We start from the raw sequence: 9925 nt of genomic DNA, 5'->3' as shown, positions 1-9925 counted from the left end.
GTATGCTTCGACTTTTATCTCAGTCATTAACATATCTGTTTCTTTTCAGAACCAGTCCAGCTACAGAGCGACATGTCGAATGATGAGCAATCCCCCATGACAGGTGGTCAAGCGTTTAGTCGACACTTCCATCTCAGAAGAAAGGCAGTGTATGGACCTGGCAACACGGGGACCAGTGCCCAGCCATGGCTTCCACAAGTGTGTGTAGCACACAGTTTTGCTAGGCAGAAGAACTTTGCCTTCTCTTTATTTTTCAGAGCAATAATGGACCACTCCACTTCCTTTCAGGTTGCAAAGAGTGCGGAGGAAATCCTGGGACAGAGAGGAGGTGCAGGCTGTGGAGCACATCTGATGAGGTTTATACAGACATGCCGTGTTGCGTGCCTCATGGCTGAATTATCCACACTGAAAGATTGGAGCTGGTTGGGGGTGAAATTCTACATAAAGAACTGTTACGAGCCGCGGCTCCCCGAAGGGCCACCGCGACTCGCATCCGCTAGCGCCAGGTGTCCCGGCCGTCTCCATGATGACCGGGACCGTAACACTACTGCTGCTGCGCCCGGCCAGCGATCTGGCACCCGGGCGCATGCAAGCAGGAAAAGTTAATGTTGGCTTCATTATTTGTGGGTGTTGACTCTGTGTTAGAGTCTTTTAATAGGGAAGTCTTCTTGGCGCTTCATCCCTCTTATAGGATTGCCATGTGCTAAAACGTTGGCATCTCTATTCATTCAGCACGTTTTCAAGCTCCATGGACTTCCTGTTAACATTGCTCCCAATTTGTAGCCACCTTCTGGAGAGCGTTCTGTGCCCAATTGGGAATCAAACTCTGTCTGTCATCAGGGTATCACCCACAGTCCAACGGACAAACGGAAAGGGTCAATCAATCCCTTGAGCAATTTTTCCGTTTATATGTAACCAAATGCCACAGCGATTGGGCTGCTCTGCTTCCATGGGCAGAGTTTGCCTACAACAACTCGTGCCATTCTTCTACTCTGGTATCGCTATTCTTCTGTAACCTTGGATTCCATCCTCTGTCCAACTCGCTGGAAGTTCCGAATCAATCTAAACCTAGTTCTTCGATTTCTCATCTGTGCCGGATATAGAGAAAGGTTCACGTTGCCCTCAAACAAGTTTCATTCAAGTCTAAGCATTATGCTGATCGGCATCGTGGACCATGTACTTTCAAGGTTGGGGACAAGGTGTGGCTGTCTACCAACAACATTAAACTCAAGCAACCTTGTAGGAAGTTAGGTCCCAGGTTTATTGGACGCTTCTCCATTATTAAACAGATTAATCCTGTGGCTTTTAAGTTAAAACTTCCTCCTTCACTCAAGATTCCTAATACTTTCCATTGTTCCTTGCTAAAAGCAGTCACATGGTCGCATAAATTCAGGCCACATCAATTGCACAGACCTCGTCCTGTCTCAGTCAAAGGGCACCAAGAGTTTATTGTTGAAAAAATCCTAGACTCCAAAAAGGGGCAAAGTCAAATCCACTTTGTGGTCCATTGGAAGGGCTACGGCCCGGCGGAACGGTCTTGGGTGCCGCAGAAGCACCTCCATGCTAACCAACTCATTAAGGACTTCTTCAAAAAGTATCCTGGGAAACATGGAAGTCAGGGTGCCTTGACCCCTCCTCGGGGGGGGTACTGTTACGAGCCGCGGCTCCCCGAAGGGTCGCCGCGACTCGCATCCGCTAGCGCCAGGCGTCCCGGCCGTCTCCATGACGACCAGGACGTCACTTCCGCCTCCTACGTCCCGGTTGCCTGGGCAACAACCAGCGATCTGGCACCCGGGCGCATGAAAGCAGGAAAAGTTAACGTTGGCTTCATTATTTGTGGGTATTGACTCTGTGTTAGAGTAGTTTAATAGGGAAGTCTTCTTGGCGCTGTTTGAAATGATTCTGTTTGTTTTCTTTAGATTATGCAGTAGGGAGGGGTCTCTTTAGCACCCATTTCTATTGGCTCTCCTATTTAAGGCAGTGAGGACAGAGCCTCATTGCCAGTTATAGCTCCCAGTGTAGCTAGGCTCCTGTTCCTTGTTTCCCTGCTCCTGTGCTGTATTCTAGTTTGGATTTCCCTTGTATGACCCCTGGCTTGTTTCTGGACCCTGTTGTATTGCCTGTGACCCCTGACCTCGACTCGTTATCTGGTATCGCTGTCTGCTGTCGGCCCTTGACCTTTGCTTGGATCTCACGCTGCTGTGTACTACCTCACGCTACCCCTGGCTTCTCCCCGGTCAGTGCACATTTCTTGACACTCCGTTCGTCTGCAGCCAAGTCTGTCCCCACCACTAGGGGCTCCAGCGAACCCTAGACTTCGGAGCAGACTCCGGGTTTTGTCGTGCTGACTGGAGGGGTTCCTAACAAAAACCACATAACAGCTTTAAAGAGGGATCAAACTTTTTGAAATGATCCGCAGTGGTTGAACAGGGCTGTAACCTCCATGGCTAGGTGTTGGTGTAAGCGGGTATGCGGATGTCCTCAGATGGAGAGAATACACAATACTTTCCCTATCATTGTTATTATTTATTAATTTATGTATGCAGGAATGTGGATGTTCTCAGACGGTCAAAATACATGACACTTTTCCCATCTTGCAGTCCTGGTCAGTACTTTATGCAAAGTCAAAGTGTAATTCTCATGTGGTAACTCTGGTGACAAACCGTTCCTACACATACCCCTATGATTGTTCTCTCGACGGGGCATTAGGAAAGGTGTCTATACGCCATGCTCCAGACATGGGTCCTCACGTTGCAATAAAAACAAGTGTGTGTATGTGTGTGTGTATGTTAGGGAATTTAGACTGTAAGCTCCAATAGGGCAGGAAATGATGTGAGTGAGTTCTCTGTACAGCGCTGCGGAGTTAGTGACGCTATATACATAGCTGTTGATGAAGATAATAATGTTGCCATTTCATTTAATACCTCTATTTCCATCTCCAAACAAAACTAGGAACATTTTATTATGGTACATTCTATTGGTAAATAGTACCTGCCTTTCCATACAAGAATCAAAGGTTTGTAGCTGCAGTATAAAATCTCCATATGAAAGGTTAATCCGCTACTAGTTTATAAATCTAATTTTCCTCTGTCTTTCTACAGTATATTGATATAAATGGAGTAGAGGAACTCATCCAGACACATATGAGATTGCATTTTTCATTCAAGTTTTTTTTGTATTAAACGAGCTACAATTGCATTACATATGACCATACTAGTGGAAAACATAAATATGCCTATTCCCTGCTGTCTTTTGGTAGCATAAAGATGTAAAAAATTGCCTTGATAAATACAGAAGAAGAAAGTGTACTTTATAAAATATAGTCAGTACTCCTTAAATCAATGTTATAAAAAATTAGGGTTCATTAACAAACATGGGAAAATGTTATTAAACATATATGTAATGTAATGTTATTAAATATATAAATGTGCGGTTCTATAGCTGTTTTTTTCAGCTTTGTAATGTCATGATTTGCATATAAATAACAATATACCTAAATTAGGTGCTAAGTGACACTAGAAAAACAAAATATAGCTGCAGCTACCAATAGAAAGGATCTATACCTGTACTGAATAAAGACTGCCAAAAATAGGAGAGTGCTAACTATAGATAATAAAATAATAATATCCACATTTATTCATAAAACATCAGTACCTATAAACATTGCATACATATATAAAAAAATGCACATAAATGCCAAAATTAGTTATCATTTTGCGAGAAAGACTATTGCTAAGCAATGGCCGCCTACCAGATATGGCCGATGGTAAAGGCTTGTAATATGTTTTTTTTACACAGAGGGCCCACGTGCTGTGTCAATCACAGGATGGAGATAACATAGCCTTCTTATCTCCATTCTGTGATTGACGGCCTGGACCTTGAGAGTTTAGCATTAGAGAATCATATCAATTTTTGTGTTATATGAGAGATATATTTTTTATGCTTGTTTTAATAAAATGTGGTAATGAAGGTAGCACACTATTGTACCATCCTTCTCTTCTTTCCATATGTTTCTTCTATGTGAATATGAGCACCTTCAAGATGGAGGCAACACAGTCACTATAAAGAAAGGACGTTAATCCTTTTTGGAGTGAGTGACAAGGACTTATTTGTATATACGTATCTGTTTTATATATTTGTATTTTCCACCTGCTACGTATGCTGTGCCTTATCTGGTAGCGCCCAGAGATGTTTATCCTTTTGTTACATTTGTATTGAGGGATATGTTTTCAGACCTCTATATATTTCAAACTAATCTTAGACAGTTGGTTAGCTACATTCTCTTGTCTAAATCTGTGAGCCCTTTGAGTGGACTAGATGCATCGGATGTCTGATCACTGATGTATTGATGGCATATATATTCATCCACCAAGTGAAAACTGAAGACTTATATAGTACAGTGGACTTATTTACTGGTTGGTTTTTCCATGTTTGGCTGCTGATTTTTAATCACAATTTCAAGCTTTGATTTATATTGTAGAGATTATAAGAGAGTAAACATTTTGAATATTGACATTCTGATAAATTGATGGCACCATGTGCTAGATGATTAGATACTCCAAGCTTGTCTGCTTCATTTTAAAACATTGTAGTACTTCTCATTTGTCTCTATGCATCTGCTCGCTCGGTAATTTAATTGACATAATTCTGGGTATTTATACCTCTCAAGAGGTAATGTGCACTTATTTAGTTTAATGGATTAGATCAGCTCTGAACCTGGAGTTCAGTCACTAAACGAAACAGAAAAAAACTGCCCTGCTAACGTCACGCTTGATTGCCTTGAATGAAAAGGCAGATTTTTCATTAGCGAATACTAGCACAAATAGGTCAAATGCTGGGTATTTGGCTTAGAGAAGCCAACTGCTACTTAGTCTCAGAACATTTCTATACATCATTAAAGTCTTTATATTAACTGTAAATGCATTTTGTAATTAAAACGTAGGTGAAAACAATGTGTACTGATTTACCATTTAGCAGATTTTAATAGAATGTTTCATTCTTTAGTTAGTCTGAGGTGAAATGACTAATAGCAAATTTTATTTAGCAAAACCAAGTTTTGAAAGAAAGTACATTAGATTTGCCAAACTAATACTTTGTGAAGTATCTACTCATTATGTTATAGTTCACATATAGTTCACACGGTAAATAAATAAATGAATGCATAAATAAATAATTGATTAGGATGTAAAGATCTATGAGTTTGATGGACAGTCTTCTAATAAACCAGACTAATATTTTATTAAAGGTGTGTATATATTGCAGAGCTTATTTACATAAGGGATAATGCATTTTCCCACTGTAAATTATATGGCTATTAGAAGTCACTGAAACGCTCTGTAACAATATAAAGACACTGAACTATAGGCTAAGTGCTGGTGTATAGGTCACAGAAATCAAAGATTCATTCTAATATCAAGAATAATCTACAGTAGGGGGTGCATAATTCCTTATTTTACTCAAGATATATTAATAAACAATAAAGTATGTATATATAATCAAAACTCAAAATTGAGGACATCATAAATCTGTTTATGCAGATATTATTTATAAATAAACAGTATATACATCACTGTGTTTTATTTTATATATATCATGTTTGGTTTTAACTAATTATATTAAACACTTAACAATTACAAACTGTGCAATGTACATGCAATGTCATGCCACAGATGGGTTCTGTATATTGCAGGGGCGCACGCAGGATTGTAAGGGGGGGGGGGTGTTTCCCCCCCCACCGAAAAAATACAATACAGCACCGCCGCGGACACTTCTTTGACAGCGCCATGGCTGCTGTATAGTATAGTGCCGCTATGTGGGGAGGGGTTAGCAGAGGGGAGGGGTTTCTGGAGACCCAAAAAATCCCCCTGCGTGCCCCACTGTATTGAGAACATTTGGACAGATAAACGGAACATGCGTGAACAGTAAGAGCTTCATATATCCAAAGGCAACTCCCATCTTTTTAAGGTACCTCAATATAACATAATTCTATGCTGGATATTATATGAGAAAAATAGCCATGCTATAACCATTTAAGCGGTATTGCTTCTATTGCTGACGGCAATAATGGTTCTTGCTGTAAAACACATTGTCCACATTACATTCTCTAACATGTGCCACCATCATATAAAATCCCTCTATATTTATCAAATGAATTGAAATACAAACAAAATATTTTAGGTGCACTCTGTTCTAACAGACAGCGCACTGCAGGATATGTTCAATTCATACATAGTATATAAAGTCCCAAAAGGACTCACCCCGAAAAAAAAAAGAATTCATCTAATGTCACCTGTTAATAATAATATAGTAATTAATGACAAAACAAAAAAAAATGTCCCCCCATGAAATAAATTTACTAGGATTTTATAAAATGCATTTCTACAGTTGCTCCTGATTGTACACATACATATGCGATTGTCACCACTATCACACCTGCCCTGTAGTTAGAGCAGGTATTATGGCTGAAAATCACGTACGTTTGAGATGCCCAAAGCTTGAATCGGACGTTGCTGCGTACGCTCATGCTGAGCACGCCCTTACTGTACATTAAAAAATGGTGAATTTTTAAACACATTCAATGTAAAAAGTAATTTTGTAAATACTGTAAAATGTTTCACATGTGTCATACAACAGTGTGGGTGGTATAATTATGAGTTACATAACAGAAGCAGGAATAGGGTCTGCTCCTTTAAGGATTTATCAAAAGAAAAAAATCTTTAGAAACATAAATTTTCAGCAAGTAGTCACTTTCTTGTTTAAAAAAAAAAAGCAAAAAAACATTCAAGTAAAATACATTTCTTTTGAGTATGTTGTAATTTGACTAGATTTTAAGACACCACTGCAGGCTATCATTTCCATTACTCACATCACATCGCTGTATCCAGAGCACAATCTTTTGTTCTCTTATTCTAATAGAACCACTTGAACTGTGGTTTTGAAGGGTTTTTACATGAGAAGAGTAGCAGACATATGGTGTCCTTGCCATTTATTCACTGGTCCCTAGGCAGGTATACAGCCTTTAGAAATGATAGGCTTATCAAGGCTCTTGCTCCTTAAAAGCTCCCTAAGGAAACATTTGTCTGGCTGTTTGCCATTGTATATTTAAAGCTTGCAGAGATGGAACTCGGTAATCACTGCTCTAGCTTCAAGCTTATAATCAATAACTTGAGTGCACATTATATATATTTTGCATGGGCCATTACATGTTTTGGTTAATGAAAATCAGTTCATATAAAAAATGCTAGAGAATAGCATTACTACATTGTGTATTTTATTCTGAATGCAAAAAAAAAAAGTACATTAAATAATTATATACAGTATATGACAACATCAAAATAAATCCATAAATTCATAGCATTAAAATTACTTTGGAACAGATATGGTACTGCCTGCGACACAGTGTGGTCGGCTATGTCTGTCTACACTAATTGTGTTGTGTTGTCATATGTTGGAACCTGGAACATTATTCTTTAATTTATCATTTGGTTTGTAGGCTTTAGTCTCTACAGAATGAATGATACAGTAGTCACCGTTGTTAATGGTTAGTGGTAGTATAAATGGCTATTAATGGCTGCACATGGCTCCAGCTTAGGACAGGATAGAGAAATATTCCAGAGGTAACTTTTTTCCCACTGATACAGTTTTAAAGCATTAAGATATTTACTGAAACAGTTGTGGTTAGGAGCAAAGTAGCATGAGAATTTTGAGATATATTGAGGCCCATACAAACACTGATCATCAGATATTTTGTATAGGTACATTAGAGTTCCATTCCTAAGTGTTGAAGCCTTTATAGTTCTTCAAACTGCAAAGTTAAAAATTATATCCGGGTCCAGTGTCCATACATTTTCAAGCCCTCACATGTTAGTCTACAGGATACACTTATATATACATCCGTTATGTTGTTGTGATTTGGGTTAAAAATAAATATAGCCCTAAGCCAAAGCTACAGGACACTACTAGGTGCTGAATAACAGAACCAAACCATAAAACATGACATGTAATTTACAGTCTAGGTACTTTAAAGGAATGAGCAACACAACAGCACCTGCACACATAAATTATGTGGCATAACAGTATAACAAAATGATGGATGAACTTTAATCAACCAAAAATATTGATCTACACTGTAGCAATTTGTTAATGCTAATGTGATAGTCAAATATATTGATTGTTTATACTGATTTATGGGACATGTTTATACTATATGTACTGGTTTGCAAGAGAAAAGACTGACTTGCAACAGATGAATTGTAAACTTGTTTTAACTGTTTTCTAAACACTAAGGAAATTGGCAAAATAACCAGGTCAGAAAACATTTTATTATTCTCAAATGAAACAGAAACAGTTAATGTGAAGGGTGGTAGAGTACTTGGTTTTCACAGAGCTCTAATACACTATGTTATGTTAATTATAGCCTACTGAAATCACTTAAGTGTTAATGCTGTATTATTCTTGTCATTTTTTATATCTTGTTTTATTTGCGCTCTCCTAATATGAGGCCTATTTTAGATTAATCACGCTCTTAAAGTCAGTGGATTAGTGGATTAGTGGAGTGCCAAACTATTGTTCTGGGCATGCTCAGATAACTCATCTCTTGGAAAAAAGGGCCTCACTTAGAATTAGGAGCAAATTCAGCTAAAGAGTGCAAATTTGCACTTGGACAAACCATGTTCTACAGAGTAGTTTTTACCCAGCAGTTTAGATTAGTTAGGACGTGAGCCCCTCCCAATTCTAAATATATCCACACATTTACCATCCCCCCCGCTGCAAAATGGTTTTACCAAGGTGCAAAATTGCATTTCCAAGCTTAATTTACTCCTATCTCTAAACGAGGCCTAATTTGTGCATTTTCTGACCAATTACATAGGGCCTGATTCATTTTCGGATGAAACCTGCACACAAGAGCATGGAACCTGAGCATAGTTCAGAGATTATTCAAATCCAAGCGTATCACAAGGTACTTTTCAATTTGAATCTGGGTGTAGGTATGGTCTGCCTAAACGTTCATTGCCGTATTCAATAAAAGGTCACATCAGAACACATGGATAAAAAAAAATACAATAAATTAACAACTCTTAACAATATAATCATTAATAAAATTATAGATTTTAATTGTTTTTTTACATTAAATACATAACCAAGAGGCTTTTAATGTTTACTGTACATACAATGCATTTTTAAAATCTATCTTCCTTTCATACACATAATCTGTGCTAGCTACGTGCCCTCGGCAAGTAGGTAGTTGTAAGTGCTGGACTGGCCCCTGGACTGGCCCCTGTGGTACCGGGGAAATTTCCGTTGGGCCCTGAAGCTTGATAGCACCGCGCTTTCTACTGGAAAGCTTGTGCTCTACAAATCTAATATACCCACAAACAGTGTGTGAGAGCCCGCCAGCTATTTGCACCTTGAGTGTTGCGGCCATCAATGATATTGCAATGCTGCTGATGGGAGGAGAAGCTGCCATTCATAGGAGGTGAAGAAGTATGGATGCAGGAGCCAGAAATCAGGTAAGTTATTTTCTATAGTGCCGCTCTCATAGAATCCGGGGGGGTCAGGGTGCGTGGGTGGAGTACTAACACTACACACACCATACACCAGTGGTTCCCAAACTTTTTCAGGTCACGGCACCCTTAGAGTCTCCATAATTTTTTTAAGGCACCCCTCCAAAATAATTACAGAGCAGTCCCATTTTTAAGTATTTGGATCAAAATAACGTAATAAGTATTTAGGTCAGGACAGAAATACTTAGTAAGTTGTTTGCAAAAATAATATACATAAGTCCAAGGCAAAAGAATATTTTTATATATTTTTTTAATTATATTTCTGTCAAAGAATAATTTACAGCTAATATTAAGAGGAATAAGATCAAACATAATAAAACAACAACATGTACAAAAATCATCACACTGTTGCCCTTCACCCA

Source organism: Mixophyes fleayi, chromosome 2, assembly GCF_038048845.1.
Source record: "Mixophyes fleayi isolate aMixFle1 chromosome 2, aMixFle1.hap1, whole genome shotgun sequence".
In the NCBI taxonomy this organism is placed as follows: domain Eukaryota; kingdom Metazoa; phylum Chordata; class Amphibia; order Anura; family Limnodynastidae; genus Mixophyes; species Mixophyes fleayi.
The sequence above is the reverse complement of the archived record's forward strand: the minus strand, read 5'-3'. Positions refer to the sequence as shown.